The sequence below is a fragment of the Chiloscyllium plagiosum genome, chromosome 5 (assembly GCF_004010195.1).
Source record: "Chiloscyllium plagiosum isolate BGI_BamShark_2017 chromosome 5, ASM401019v2, whole genome shotgun sequence".
Lineage (NCBI taxonomy): Eukaryota > Metazoa > Chordata > Chondrichthyes > Orectolobiformes > Hemiscylliidae > Chiloscyllium > Chiloscyllium plagiosum.
The window spans coordinates 52,303,613-52,320,189 of NC_057714.1; the positions used below are offsets into that span (position 1 = coordinate 52,303,613).

General features: G+C 43.4%; 1 long non-coding RNA gene across 1 annotated transcript; it reads right to left on the bottom strand.

Annotated features, from left to right (window-relative positions):
* Window positions 1-6,774: 6,774 nt before the first annotated feature.
* Window positions 6,775-14,875, bottom strand: LOC122549902. Its single transcript, XR_006311702.1, has 3 exons — window positions 14,188-14,875; window positions 10,318-10,564; window positions 6,775-7,583 (listed from the first exon to the last, which is right to left on the bottom strand). It is a non-coding gene; the product is annotated as an uncharacterized LOC122549902 (long non-coding RNA).
* Between the last annotated feature and the right edge of the window lie 1,702 nt (window positions 14,876-16,577).

Below are 16,577 nucleotides of genomic sequence, written 5' to 3' on the forward strand. Positions count from 1 at the left end.
ATTCCCCTCACTCTCCAACACCTCCTCAACCCCTAACCCCTTCCCCCCCATCAACCCTAACAACACCTCCCACACCAGCCACCACACCCATTACATTGTCACAGTGACTCCCTCCTTGTAGACCACTAGCAACACTGACATTCCCTCCTGCAAACACTTGTCAAAGCGTCAGGTCATGCTGCTGGATATTTTTAAAATATTCAACACAGCATGCTGAGGCAAAAGAGAGCTTGGATTGGTTTCTTCACCTACCCCCAACCCCTCCCCACCCACTCCCAGCACTATCCTGCACCATGGAGCTGTTGATTTGAGCCACCCTTAAATGCAAAGCTCAGTATTAAGTGGAATGGCAATCTGACTGCGATTGCCTCTTTTCAGAATGTCCTGGCCATTATTATAAATACAAAATGGCTGGTTTAGGTTTTTTATCCAGTTCTAACATCAATTGAGTACCCTTTCTCCCCTTCCTCACACAACCTAATGCAATGCAAATCGTCTGGGAGTCCGCCATATAATCATAACCAAAACTGAACCATGAGAAATGGGTTGGCTGCCATTCAGCAATTACACTGACAGCCAGGAAAGCATATTCCATTGCTACTTCAGTGATAAATATGCTGCTGAGAGATTTCTACCCAGTCATCCTGACAGGAGACACAGCCTCACCTTTACTTTGTATCTTCAAAACAATTGCCAAATTGCTGCTTTGTCATATTTTAACTTTGATGAGGGTGAACTGGAATGAGGCAGGCACTAAACATATAGTAATCAATTCTCCAGCTATATAACAGACAGTCCCTCCATCAGTCCCCATGTTGTGGGTCTCCTGATACTGAGTTTCATTGCTGCATGAATTTGCTTTTCATTCATCAGGAAAAATTGCCAACTATCAGTCACCCATTTCTCACCTGAAGACATGGCAGATGACAATTTAAAATCAGAGTGGGATGGGATAGCCTTTGACCATCCCATTGAGGCCTGAAATATTTTCCCACTGTGTCTGCAAATAGGCAAAGAATTCGACCCTTTACAACAAGAGAAAGGGTGGGCTGCTTACACGTGAAAATCTGTGTTCCAGTTGTAGGGCCTCAAATAGGATTTTCACATGCAAGTGGGTGAAATATACAGTGTGTACATTAAACATGGCAATGCAAGGAACTGAGCAGGGTACCCAACAGTTCAAAAAGTGCCTGCTGGGGAGCCCCACCCATGTAATATGATAATTTCATTGGCAGGTTTAAAAGAAGCACTCTTGCCTTTTATACTGGACTGTCCCAGGTACAGAAAGAACAAAAACAATAACTTCCCCACCCCCATTCACCCATTGTACTCTTTGCTACCTTCCCCCAGCCTCCCCTCTGACCGATCACCTTCATCCTCACCCCCAATCTTCCTTCTCCTCAGCAGCGTCCCCACCCCCAACTTATCTCTCCACCCTGGAGGCTTCCTGCCTCTATTCCTGATGAAGGGCTTTTGCCCGAAACATCGATTTTCCTGCTCCTCGGATGCTGCCTGACCTGCTGTGCTTTTCCAGCACCACTCTGAGCTAAACTCTGGTTTCCAGCATCTGCAGTCCTCACTTTTGCCAATGACTTCTCCTGCCATTCTGGCCACATTCTCCCTCCAACAGAAACCCAGTTAATTGTTGCTCGAACTTGCTGTGTGCCATTCATTGCTACATTTGCTCACATAACAATGATCGTAAATTAAAGCAAAATATTGCCTTGGAAATTTGTTGTGGTGCTATGTTAATGCATTTATTCTGCCTGAACAAGGTACCTCAACCAGAATTTCATAAAGAAAACACACCATAATACCTGAGAATTACATTTGTTTATGTTGCCTTTTGAGATGTGAAATTAAATTAATGCTTAACTCTTCTGATCTCTGATCATTATATTTTCACTTGAACAGAAGAGATTAAAACATCAAGGCCAGGTTAAAAGTATTCTTTCAATGTTGGCTTTGCAAGCTATAAGAAAAATGATTATTTGTAGTTCCCACCAATGCACTCAACTGCCAATGAAATAACACTGAATGTTCAACTAGAGACCATGTGAATAGCTAGTAATAAAAATCAATCCTGGTATATAATCGACACATTAAATAAACATACAGAATAACCTCGATTATCTGAATGGGATGGACAGGGAGTATTTTGTTTGAATAACTGATTGTTAGATAACTGATTGTTCAGAAAGCGGATAATGTATTTAGAGGAACTTAAGATATTATTTGGATAATCCGAAATTTGGACAATTAATGTTTGGATAATCAAGGTTGTTCTGTAAATCTAAAAAGCAAAGATTGTTCATCCAAGCTTGTGAAATAAAAGGCTGATATATCTTATCCATATCTATAAACACTAACCTCTCACCTGGGCATGGTTGTAGCTGTTCAGTTTCATTTAAGAAACACTAAAATAAAACAAAGAACTGAAGATGTTGGAGATCTGAAACTAAGACAGAAATTGCTAGCAAAAACTCAACAAGTTTGGCAGCATCTGTGGGAAGGAATCACGGTTAACATTTTGAGCCCAGTGACGCTTCATCAAAACATAATACACTTCAGTGTAAGAAGTCCAGTAAATAAAACTGAGAGGCCAGGCAACCATGTAAACCTACTGCATCTTATCACAGCTATTAGGAGAAAGTGAGGACTGCAGATGCTGGAGATCAGAGCTGAAAATGTGTTGCTGGAAAAGCGCAGCAGGTCAGGCAGCATCCAAGGAGCAGGAGAATCGACATTTCGGGCGTGAGCCCTTCTTCAGGAATGAGGAAAGTGTGCCAAGCAGGCTAAGATAAAAGGTAGGGAGGAGGGACTTGGGACTCCACCAAGGACATGCAGGTCCTTAGACTCCTCCATCGCCAGACCATAGCAACACGACGGCTGGAGGAAGAGCGCCTCATCTTCCGCCTAGGAACCCTCCAACCACAAGGGATGAACTCAGATTTCTCCAGTTTCCTCATTTCCCCTCCCCCCACCTTGTCTCAGTCCCAACCCTCGAACTCAGCACCACCTTTCTAACCTGCAATCTACTTCCTCGCCTCTCCGCCCCCACCCCCACTCCGGCCTATCACCCTCACCTTAACCTCCTTCCACCTATCGCATTTCCAATGCCCCTCCCCAAGTCCCTCCTCCCTACCTTTTATCTTAGCCTACTTGGCACAGTTTCCTCATTCCTGAAGAAAGGCTCATGCCCGAACCATCGATTCTCCTGCTCCTTGGATGCTGCCTGACCTGCTGCGCTATCACAGCTATTAATCAATCATGGTTTGAAGAATAAAAGCACTACATTCGGTTATGAGGTTTAAAGATGAGTTACCAAGAAAAGGGAAATGAGAAGAGATAGGGAGGAGAATAAAAAGGAAGAGAGGTGGCAATATTGGTTAAAGAAACAATTTGGTGCTCTGACGAGAGATGATGTGTTAAAATATTCTCAAATGATGAAGGTATATTACATGATTTATTTATTTATTAAAGAGATATAGTCAGAAGTGTTGTCACCACAATAAAGTGTCATTTTAGGTACAAAAAAATACAAAGAAATAACAAAATCGAGTTGATTTTCTGTGCAAGACCTGCCAAGTCCATGATTCAGGTTACCGAAATCAGCAGTCTCCACTCCAGGCACCGTTACTGCAGTAGCTGAAAACCCACCGAGTTCCCACATCCATGCCGTGGGCTTACCAAAGCCAGGAGACCTCATCTGGGCACCACCGCAGCCAACAATCTGCTGAGCACCTCCATCAAGCACCACTGCAGCACCAAAATTAGAGGTGTAATGGACAGCAAAGAAGGATACCTTAGATTACAATGGGATCTTGAACAGATGGGCCAGTGAGCCGATGGGTGGCAGATGGAGATTAATTTAGATAAATATGAGGTGCTGCGTTTTGGAAAAGCAAATCAGGGCAGGATTTATACACTTAACAGAGTCATAGAGTCATAGAGATGGAAACAGACCCTTCGGTCCAACCCCTCAATGCCGACCAGATATCCTAACCCAATTCGTCCCACCTGCCAGCACCCCGCCCATATCCCTCCAAACCCTTCCTATTCATATACCCATCCAAATGCCTCTTAAATGTTGCAATTGTACCAGCCTCCACCACATCCTCTGGCAGCTCATTCCATACACGTACCACCCTCTGCATGAAAATATTGCCCCTTAGGTTTCTTTTATATCTTCCCCCTCTCACCCTAAACCTATGCCCTCTAGTTCTGGACTCCCCAACCCCAGGGAAAAGACTTTGCCTATTTATCCTATCTATGCCCCTCATAATTTTGTAAACCTCTATAAGGTCACCCCTCAGCCTCCGACGCTCCAGGGAAAACAGTCCCAGCCTGTTTAGCCTCTCCCTGTAGCTCAGATCCTCCAACCCTGGCAACATCCTTGTAGATCTTTTCTGAACCCTTTCAAGTTTAACAACATCTTTCCAACAGGTCAGGTCCTGGGGAATGTTGCTGAACAAAGAGACCTTGGAGAAGAGATTCATAGTTCCTCAAAAATGGAGTCGCAGGTAGATAGGATAGTGAAGAAGGTGTTTGGTATGCTTTCCTTTATTGGTCAGAGCATTGAGTATAGTGGTTGGGAGGTCATGTTGCAGCTGTATAGGACATTAGTTGGGCAACTTTTGGAATATTGTGTGCAGTTCTGGTCTCTCAGCTATAAGAAGGATGTTGTGAAACGTGAAAGGGTTAGAAAAGATTTACAAGGACATTGTCAGAGTTAGAGGGTTTAAGCTATTGGGAGAGACTGAATACACTGGGGCTGGAGGCTGAGGGGAGACCTTACAGAGGTTTATAAAATCATGAGGGGCATGGATAGAATAAAAAGACAAGGTCTTTTCCCTGGGGTGGGGGAGTCCAAAACTAGAGGACATAGGTTTAGGGTGAGCGGAGAAAAATTTAAAAGGGACCTAAGAGGCAATATTTTCACACAGAGGGTTGTGCACGTATGGAGTGAGTTGCCTGAGGAAGTGGTGGAGACTGGTACAATGATAACATTTAAAAGGCATCTGGATGGGTATATGAATAGGAAGGATTTAGAGGGATATGGGCCAAATGCTGGCAAATGGGACTAGATTAATTTAGGATATCTGGTTGGCATGGACATGTTGGACCGAAGGGTCTGTTTCCATGATGTACATCTAGATTAGATTACTTACAGTGTGGAAACGGGCCCTTCAGCTCAACAAGTTCACACCGACCCGCCGAAGAGCAACCCACCCAGACCCATTCCCCTATATTTACCCCTTCACCTAACACTACGGGCAGTTTAGCATGGCCAATTCACCTAACCTGCACATTTTTGGACTGTGGGAGGAAAGCGGAGCACCTGGGGGAAACCCACACGGGGAGAATGTACAAACTCCACACGGCCTGAGGTGGGAATTGAACCCAGGTCTCTGGCGCCTGTGAGGCAGAGGCAGTGAACCAGTGCTAATCTCTATGACTCTCTGACTATAGTCCCCAAAACCATGCTTTGGCCCTTCCACAGTCTCACTCTGGCACCAAGCATCTCTTCAACTGACAGCCCTTGAATTTCCCAAGACCCCAGTTTCCAGGCCGACCAAAGTCAGCAGCCTTTGCTCTGAGGACCGCTGCTGACCACCCTTCCACATCGCTCCAACTTCCCCATGACATCAGAAGGTGAAGAAAATGAAATACATAGAAAAAGATGGAAAAGGGTGTATGAGAGAGAGTGAGAGAGAGAGCGAGAGAGAGAGACAAGGCTGTGGCCGACCTGGAGGTACGGGCTCAGGAACCATAACGCTGCCTGCCATGCTGGTGCCGCCATCTTGCAAATGAGGTCAAATTGATGAATTGAATAGTACAAACAAGGACTCTTGTGGAACAGTGGTAACATCCCTACCTCTAGGTCAGGAGGCCTGGATTAAATATCCAGCTGCTCCAGAGGTGCTTAATAACATACCTGCACAGGTTGATTCAAAAGTCTAGGCAAGCTAATATGTGAAAAAATTCTGGAAGTTCAAAAATATTTGTGAATAATTGCAGGGAATTTCAGCTGTTATTATGTTAATTGTATAGAATCAGTATAAAAGGGCACAGAGTTTTTGAAATGTATTCAGGTGTTCTTTTTAGCTAGAATATCAAAGGTCCAACAGCGGAAGGGTTGGTTCCATAGGTTTAGGGATGAAGCTGGGATGGTGGAAGGAATATAAATGGGTAATCAGAAGTCAGTTAGATTTATCACAGTTAAGGAAAGGAATTTAAAGAACCAAGAAGTCTCATTTAGAGGAGGGCTATTTTTACTAATCTGATCAGAGATTTTGCAGAAATGGACTAGCTGGACTTGAAGGTGAATCTGTGTCAGAGCTTTGAGAGGAATTTAAGGAGGACACAGTGAATATGTTCTCACAAACAAAAACGGTGGGACTCCCAAAACTAGCCACCCCCCACACATGTCAAGGAGGATACAAAGTACAATAAGGCAAAAGTACAGAGGTTTATATCGGGTAGCTAGAGCTCAGTACTGTCCTGTTTTCAGAGGAGTATAGAATAAAGTGTTGGGATGAAATTAAAAAGGAAATTTGGAAAGCAAGAAGGAAGAAGGTATGATAAAATATGTTGGGGTGGCTCGGTGGCTAGCCTTGCTGCCTGACAGTGTCGGGTACCTGGATTGGATTCCAGCCTTGGGCGACAGTCTGTGTGGAGTTTGCACATTCTCCCCATGTCTGCGTGGGTTTCCTCCAGGTGCTCCGGTTTCCGCCCAGAGACCAAAGATTGCAGGTTAGGGTGGATTGGACACACCAAATTGCCTATAATGTCAAGGGATGTGTGGGTTAACCTTGGGAAATGCAGGTTTGTAGGGTAGGGGGAGGTAAGTCTGGGTGTGATGTTCTTCGGCGATTCGTGTGGACTTGCTGTGCTGACTGACCAGTAGCCATATTCTAGCGTTTCTATGGATTATACAAAAGTGTTTATAGTGACACTAAAAGCAAGGGCAATCTTCCAGCCCTGCCAAACCTGCTAACTTTAAGCAAGAGATTTTAATTCCCAGTAACCATTGAACTCTCAGTAATTTAATGATCATATGACAAGATTTTAAGTTTTAAACCTTTAACTGTACAAAACAAGCTGAAATAAACGTTAACATGTGGATAAGCAGTGGATGACTCATGCTGTAAAGTACAGAATAGATTATTAATGTCTTAATCTCAAATAACAATCCCATAATGCATATATGCATTACATCATGCTCTGCACAGAGCTACAGTCTTTATAGGAAACAGTCTGCATTCACACTCAGATTTCAATGGGTTCATTTTGTTGAATCATAATGTTCCACGACTGTTGAAAATCCTCATCCTCTGAAGTTCTAAACAAACTTGAAATAGGAAGGTCCACTCTCTGATTTCTTCTCCTGCTAATCTTGCAGCATTTTTAAGTTGTTGCAAGTTCCATCAGTAATCAGTGGTCAGTGTTTCACAGCATCCTGCCTGATAGCCAATTGCAGGACACCCTTATCCCCCCACAGATGACAACAACTCTAATATGTGTCTCTTTCTCTCTCTTTCTCTGTTTCCAAGGCATTTTCAATCCTACATCCTGGGAGTCTGTAAGTTAACACAAGGTAACATTCAAAGGCTCTGCCTGGTGCCAGAGTTAAATACTAGAGGAGGAACTTAGAGTGAGAGGAGAAGGATCCAGTTGTGGTCCACATGGAAACCAATGACATCGGTAGGACCAAAAAGGAGGTTCTGCTTGGAGTACGAGCAATCAGAGACAAATGTAAAAACAGAGTCACATAGTTAACCATCTTGAAGTTACTACTTGGGCCATAAGAAAATTGGCAAATGGGGTAAATAAAATCAGAGGGAGTATTTCTCAAAGTCTGATGTAAGTTTCAATTAGTGGAGCACTAGCATCAGCACTGTAAAAGAGGCATCTCTACTGTCCTGTATTATGATGTAGTAGCATTCACACAAAAGGCACTATATCTGCAGCATGTGGTCGGCCATGTCTCAAAGTCTTAGTGGAATACTCAGTGAAGTCCAAGTGGGCAATCATCCAGCAATGGGGGGTTTAGTGTAGTGACTCAAGTTCAGCCTTCCCCACAGTCCAGGGCTCTGAGCCACGGGCAGGCATTTGGTCAAAGAAGCATTGCAAAGGAGTTCAGTGCTTCTGTGTTCCAGGGCATGGGTCACTGTCAAGCCTTTGTCTACGTCAGGGTGAGGCATAGACCTGTGTAGCCACCAGTCTGTGGTCTGGGCAAGGCTGGCTGGTCAGGCTGCTCAGGGAGTGTTGATAGACTTTGCTTCAGCTCTCTCCTCTGTAGTTTAGGTGTGGAGTAGTGTTAGGGGAGAGATAGGCAGGTTTATCCCTTGGGAGTGGATGTGGCGAAATGTGAAACCTGCCTGTGGGGTTGATGGATGGACACATATTTCAGGGCTTACTGCCACATTCAGGATGAGGACCACTCACTGCCACCTTCCATCATGAAGTAAATGGAAGGTGCACAATGTGGAGAAAATTGCAATGATGACACTCGGAACGGACAGGGTAAGAGGGGCAAGCAGCTGCAGCAAGCACCGGTCATTAAGCTTCTATAGGAGAAGACTTTTGGCCAGAAACCCAAGAGCTGGTCACATCACAGGCATATTAGGTGCCTATTCTCTCATCATCCTGTGTGTGGTACCTCCCTGGTACAGCCAGGGAACTTACTGGAGAGCTACATTCCTGAGCACAGAAACAGCTGAACAGTCAGGGGTGGTGAATAGTGCTAAGGTATCAGACTGACCCAATGCCATGTACATTGCTCCCCTGTTCCAACATAATGTACTTGGAGCTCAGTGCACATCTCCATGCAGTGCACCTCAAAAAGTGTAAATAATGTTCTGGACCCTACACAGAGATACATATAACTCAACTATTTACAAAACAGTCTTAACCATGCTACCAACATAGTCTCTAAACATTTGCTTCTACTTCTCCTTCCCACTATGTTTGCTTGTTCCCTGCCAGAAACAAGTTGATCCTCATCAGCCTGAGTTTCCAAGAGTCAGAGCAAGGAAGGCCAGGTAGAGGTGGAGGACCAGTTAACTCTTCAGTGTCCAGAGTGGAAAGTGCAGCGAGACCTTTGCATGGCCCCTCCTCCAGCTGAGTGCCTCTGGGCACTGCCCTGACTCCTTGTAAGGAAGGAATATCTGAATTGGGGGGTGGGGGGGGGGGGGGGGGGGGGGGGGGGGGGGGGGGGGGGGGGGGGGAGTGCTCTCTCATCTGGCCTTTGATCCTGAGGATCAGTGGCTGGGGCAATGGAGTGCAGTAGTGTACATTCCTCCATTAGCCCCTGAGGGTGCTGAGCTTTGTTCTCCACAGCAGACACCACCCTGTCCATGGAGGCAGACATAGAGTTGCATGATTCACTACTCTGCTGCAGTTTTGAGGCATTGCCAGTCAATGTGTCCCACAGGCCAGTTTGCTGCTCCTGATCCATCCTGTGCATGTGGGGATAGTTGCTCAGGGACCATGGGATCTTCAACTCAGAGGGACTGCACAACTATCTGGTCTCCAGCAGTTGTCCGAGTGTGAGCAGCCTGGCTGTTTCTCCATTCCCCATTTGCGGAACAGTTCCTGGACAGTGTTCACCCACCCCTGTGTCCCTTTTGGGTGCTTGGGTATCCAGGTGCTAACAAAAGTATCAGAGTATTGGATCTGAGGGAGAGCAGGAAGCAGCCTTTCCAATGCTTCATCTAATTAATCAACACTGTCTGCCTCAGAGATTGAGATGTGTCTTCAGGAGGAATGAGCAATTCTCTGAAATTGAACTCAGAAAACCAACTGTACTTGTAAGACAAAACAGGCATGAGGCATCAAGGCTATTGGTTCAAACTGGTGGTTGATGCCTGAAACTGACCAACTGGTTAATGTCAGCACTGCAGTACAACCATAAGGGGTACTTACTCAGTTGGTGGGACACGGCTCTCTCTCCACCTGTGAATGTAAAGATTCTGCCCTCATAGAGGGTGAGGACATGGATACCAGGCACTCATTCACCCAAATGGTCTCATCCTGTTCTGTTATGGGATGCCTTTTTGATGGCAGTAAAAGTGGCAAATAAATAGGATGCAAGTGGATGACATGGTTATTAGTGCTGGTGAACATGGGGAAAGCTGTTAAGGTAGTTTAAGAGAGTGAGAAGGCAGTGTAGTGGGAGATAATCAGAGTGAGTGAGGGAAGATTTTGAATGGAACAGAGGGGTTATCAGAACACGAATCTTGGTAAGATATGGATATGTGGTAAACATAGAGAGTGAGTATGAGATTGCAGACAGCAGTGTACGGCACTTACCCTTGTAAAGATGGGAATACCTTGACCCTCTTCTGGCACTGCAGCCAAGTTCTCCACAGCCTTGAGTTAGCATTAAACTGAGTGCAGTTTTTTATTAGGTTGGCATGTCTGGTGGTGCGGATACCTTTGACAGTCTTCCAAGAGAGTACACCTGCTTGTTGCACCCTTGACCAGGATCTGCAGGCCTCTGTTGGAGAAGGCTAGGCAAACTTCCCTTCCTCAGCCATCTCTCCTCTGTCTCCAGAATCTAACAGGGCAGTTCCAGATATTAGCACAATCCAAGATGTACAGTGGGCTTTCAAAGATGTCACAGCTGCAAGAGATGTTGTTATTATGGTGGATAGCTGCTGAGTGATGTAAGGAAAGTGTCTTTGAACTTCATATTTTTTAAATGAGGACTGAAATAAGAAAACGCTGCTTTAAAACTAGTCTTTGCATTTGTGAGGTTTGTAAAGTAACCTAATACCCATTACAAACAACTACTTGAACAAGAATAATTGGAGTTTAAGTTGTAGATGAATTAGAGCTGAAGGGTTATGCGGATGAAATCAAAAGTTGGTCGATAGTGACAGAGATCTATTGTCTGACAACAACTGTGTGACTGGTTCTCAGATAACTGAACAGCTTGGAGCTGTTTATTCTCCACTCTGCAGGCACCCTGCCTCTATTCCTAATGAAGGGCTTTTGTCCGAAACATCGATTTTCCTGCTCCTCGGATGCTGCCTAACCTGCGTGCTTTTCCAGCATGACTCTAATCTAGACTCTGGTTTCCAGCATCTGCAATCATTGTTTTTACCTCGTTGATGTTAACCCTACTGCGAATCCTCTTGCAAGGATGCCTGCCCTCTAGTTCTGGACTCCCTGACCCCAGGGAAAAGACTTTGTCTATTTATCGCATCCATGCCCCTCATAATTTTGTTCCTTGAAGAAGTTTTCCTCCTCTCTCTACAAGAATCTCAATGAGTCTCTCTCTCTCTCACTGCAACCCCCAGGTCATCTCCTCTGCCCTGAAGCTCTTCAGCCCCGCCCTCATGACCTGTCCTACCTGCCTATCTTCCTTCCCATCTATCCACTCCACCCTCCTCTCTGACCTATCACCTCCATCTCCACCCCCCACTCACCTATTGTACTCTATGCTACTTTCTCCCCAACCCCACCCCCTTTCATTTATCTCTCCACTCTGCAGGCACCCTGCCTCTATTCCTGATTAAGGGCTTTTGCCCGAAACGTAGATTTTTCTGCTCCTCGGATGCTGCCTGAACTGCTGTGCTTTTCCAGCACCACTCTAATCTAGCTTGGAGCTGGGAACAAGTTACAGAGAGAGTGAAGTATTCAGCTCAGTAACAGTCCTTCTGTTCTCTGAGTCAAAACTCACTCTAATCCTGAAGAAAATTATACTTTTCCACACCAGTTATCATAATCTGCGACTTTTAATTGATTAGTCAGAGACATTTTTTGACTGAACCAGCCAGCTGGTGCCTGCTACCAACCAATGGAAATGACCAAACAACGATAATTGAAGCAATGTGCTGGTTAACAAAAGTGTTATCTCAACACTAAAACCTGGAACAAAGAGTACTGAACTGTCTTTCAAGATTTCCCTTCAATTTATGTTTATTATTTTTCTGCCTTTATTTGTGTAAGGAGAAATTTAGAAGAGGTTAGTATTTTCATTAATAGTATTATATGCTAACAATTTATAATTGTTTACTTGTAGCTAGAAATGAATCGCTTATCACAAATTGTGATTTTCTTTCAGTACAGAAACCTGGTCTGTGCTTTCTATCAATCTGGATATGATGGCCTTATAAATTGCGACATCTCCAAAAATAGCAGAGCTTGACTTCCAGCATGCTGCCCCAGTGAAGAGTTACCAGTGATGAGTTCTTCCAGGAAAGATATGTGGTAAGGTAGAGAGTAAAGCAGATGAAGAGATGTCTTCAGGGGTAGGGTTGGCAATTATTGTGGCACTTTTGGTAAGATTCGCTCCAAAAAACTCAACACCATTCACATTTATCCAAAAGTAAGATTCAACCCAAAGATTCAAAACAAATGGGTCATTTTCAGGTTGGCAAATTATAACTAGTGACATTTTACAGGGGTCTGTGCTGGGACCTCCATTATTTAAGGTTCTTTTTAATGACATGATTGAATTGAATTGTAGCTAAATTTGCTGATTGTGCAAAAATAGGTGGGGGACCAAGTTTTGAGAGGGATACAATAACTTTGCAAAAGGATATAGGTAAATTAACTGAGTGGGCAAAAATATAGCAGATTCAGTATAATGTGGAAAATTCTGAAGTTGTCCCCTTTAGCAAGAAGGAGAGAAAAGCAGAATACTATTTAAATAAAGAGAGATTGCTAAATAGTGTAGCACGGTGTATTTGCATTGTCTTTTTACACAAATCTTGAATAGTTAGCACGTGAGTACAGCAAACAATTAGGAAGCAAGTAGAATGTTGGCCTTCAACATAAAGGAGATAGGGTACAAATGTAGGGAAATCTTGCTATAACTGTATAAAGTCTTGGTACTTAGTACAGTTTTATCCCCTTTAAGGAGGGATACATTTCCATTGGAAGCTGTTCATAAAAGATTCACAAGGCTGATTCTGGGGAAGGAGGTTTTGTCCTATGAGGAGTGTTTGAACAATCTAGACCTAGACTTACTGGGGTTGACCACAATCAGAGGTGATCTTTAAGATTCTGAGGGGATTTCACAGGGTAGTTGTTGAGAATATGTTATTTGGAAATATAGACCCAAGGTCATAGTTTCAAAATAAACTGTCTACATTTAAGGAAGTGAAAAAAATATAATTTCTTCTTTCAGAGGGTTGTTATTCCTTGAAATGATTTTTTCTAATGAACAGTGGAGGCTGAGAAAATGAATATATTCAAGGTTGAGTTAGACAGGTTTTTTTTGTATACATGAAAGTACACATGGAAGTCTGGTGCTACTGCACTTGGAATATTTTGCATACAGTTCTGGTTACCGCATTGTAGGAAGGATGTGGAAGCTTTGGAAAGGGTTCAGAGGAGATTTACTAGGATGTTGCCTGGTATAGGGGGAAGGCCTAATGGGGAAAGGTTGAGGGACTTGACGCTGTTTTCGTTAGAGAAAAGAAGGTTGAGAGGTGACTTAATTGAGACATATAAGATAATTAGAGGGTTAGATAGGGTGGACAGTGAGAGCCATTTTCTTTGGATGGTGATACCTAGCATGAGGAGTGATAGATATAGGACAAATGTCAGAGGTGGTTTCTTTACTCAGAGAGTAGTACGGGCACAGAATGCACTGCCTGCAACAGTAGTAGACTCACCAACTTTAAGGGCATTTAAATGGTCATTGGATAAACATATGGATGAAAATGGAATAGTGTAGGATAGATTGACTTCGGATTGGTGCCATAGGTTGGTGCAACATTGAGGGCTGAAGGGTCTGTTCTGTGCTATAACATTCTATGTTCTATGTTCTAAGCCATTTGCAATAGGGAGCAGCCAGGAAAGTGTTACAATTAGATCAGCCATGACTTTATTAATTGGCGGAACAGGCTCAAGGCACTGAAAGCTCCTCTCATGTCATTCTGCTATAACACACATTTCATCACTGCAAATTTGCAATAATGTGACTAACGAATTGTGGACATTGTTTGGATAGTGCAAACTTTCTACTGAGCGGGTACAGTGATTTTCTATGAACAATCTTCTACTGCATGATTTTCGATAGCAGTTTTCCATAATGCAATTTTCTATAGTGCAATTTTGCAGAGGAATGTAACAGTTGCATTAGCAGTTCTTATGATCTTACACATGGGCATTATGCCTCATGTATGGTTCAGAAGCACCCTTGTACTCCTACACTCGTTCACTCACCTGCAATGACAGTCCTACTTAGCCATCAGTAATTGTTCACAAGCCCATCTTCTCATTCCTGGTGAAGAGCTAATGCTCAAAATGTCAATTCTCCTGCTCCTGGGATGGTGCCTGACCATCACACTCTTAGTCCTTCTCCTCTGTCAGGAAATGTGGGGCTGTGAGGCTTCCAATGGTTTTGCCCTCACTTTATTATCATAGGCCTGCAAGCAAAAGCTAAAACTGTTAGTGTCAACACAGAGACTAATAGAACACCCATACTGGGTAAACTGTTATATTAGTATATGTCTGAGTATTACTATTGTGGTTAAGTTAGAATACTGTTCCAAAGATTTTTCCAATGATATTCTAGTAGACTTTGGTGAAGGCTGAACTAAATCTTGATCTATATTTGGGTTACCTTAATGCTTACGTATTTTAGCCATTACTAATGAGATGTAGGTAAGACATGTGACTCATCACAAGTTCGCAATTAACTTTATATACAGTCCAACCCAAACAGCTCCAAGTGTTCAGTTCCCTCCCCAGTGGCTGTGTCATATATCAGGGTGGACAGAGTTTCAACTTAGCTCATGTTAGCGTTTTCATATCCATAATCATATGTCTCTCCCAAGCTTTTGATCTCATAGTTAATCCATTAGACAACAGCCTAAACAAACATGTTACATTTACACACTACTTTCCTTTATTTTTATTCATTCATAGGATGAGGGTATCACTGGCCAGGCCAGCATTTATTGCCCATCCTTAATTGCCCAGAGGGCAATTAAGAGTCAATCTTATTGTTGTGGGTCTGGAGTCACATGTAGGCCAGACCAGATAAGAATGGCAGTTTCCTTCCCTGAAGGACATTAATGAACTAGATGGTTTTTCAGACAATTGACAATGGATTCACAGTTATCATTAGAGTCTTACTTCCAGATTTTACTGAGTTGAAATTACACCATCTGCCGTGGCCAGATTCGAACCTGAGTCACCAGAACATTATCTGGGCCTCTGGATTATCAGTCCAGCGATAATACGACTAGGCCATTGCCTCTTCCCAAGTCTCTTGATTCATAAATTCAAGCGAACTATTAATTTGTTAATTCTCTTTGGAGATAAAACCATAAGTCCATAAGACGTAGGAGCAGAAATTAGGTCATTCAGCCCATCAAGTCTGCTGTGCAATTCAATCTTGGCTGATAAGTTTCTCAACCCCATTCTCCCACTTTCTCCCTCTAAACCTTGATCCCGTTGACACTCAAGAACCTGTCTATCTCAGTCTTAAATGTACTCAGATGGTTAAAAGGAGGCAACAATTGCCCTGAAGCCATTGGAGGAACAAGTTTCTTCACAATGCAGGACTATTTTGGACCTGGCATGTTTGGCTAATGAGCATGATAACCAGATAGCTAGCCTCCAAGCTAATGTTAGTATATTATCTGCTGCAGCTGAGTCTCTCACTATGAAAGGTGAAAACTTGGAGGCTCACTCCAGGTGGTGTAATATTCAACTTGTGAGTTTACCCAAAGGATTAGAGGGTCCATGCCCCACAAGATTTATGGCCCAACATTTACAGGATTTGTTCAGACTTGAAACTAAACCCATGTTGGATAGGGCTCATCGCACACTGCATGCTAAACCAAAGGAAGGTGGGTTATCTCACCCGATGGACTTCAGGGTGAACCAGTTTCAAGTGAGAAATCACATTCCACGCCATGCTGCAGATGCTTCTCTCTTTGTAGATAATGGAAAGAGAGTATCCATTTTTCCAGACTTCACCTCAACTGTTGCTAAGCAGGTGTGACTTTTGCCAAGGTAAAGAAGGAGCGACACTCATGTCCTAACGTTAAATTTGGCCTTCATTATCCTGCGATATTACGTATCATCTTGCCAAGCGGCCTAAGTCATAGGTTTGATGACCTGGGTCGGGCGATGGACTTTGTGAATAAAAAGCTTAAAAAGATTGTGGTTCCAGAACCGGATTGACGGTTGGGCCTAATTATGCTGATTAAACATTAGCTTTACACTACCATGGACAAAGACTACATTTCCCACTGTGGAGATGAAGATAGATGGTATGCTGTGTTTACGGATTGGATTTGATTTTCTTCTTATATTTGGCTTCATTCTTCAAGAAGTACATGCTTCCTTACTCAAGACTTCATTTTTGTCATTTTTGGTACCAAAGAATGCAGAGTTTAATTGTTTAACTATATATATTTTTTTCATTACATTTAAATTTTTATTCATTTTTGCTCCGTAGTTTTTGTACAGTTAATTTTTATATTGCCCAAGGTTGTCATGTAGTTTGCTTGAGCAACAAAAGGTGAGAGTGTTTTTTACTATGGGGGCAGAGAACACACACCCTTCTAGAGGGTGGTTCTGCTGGGAGGGGGAGGGATTGG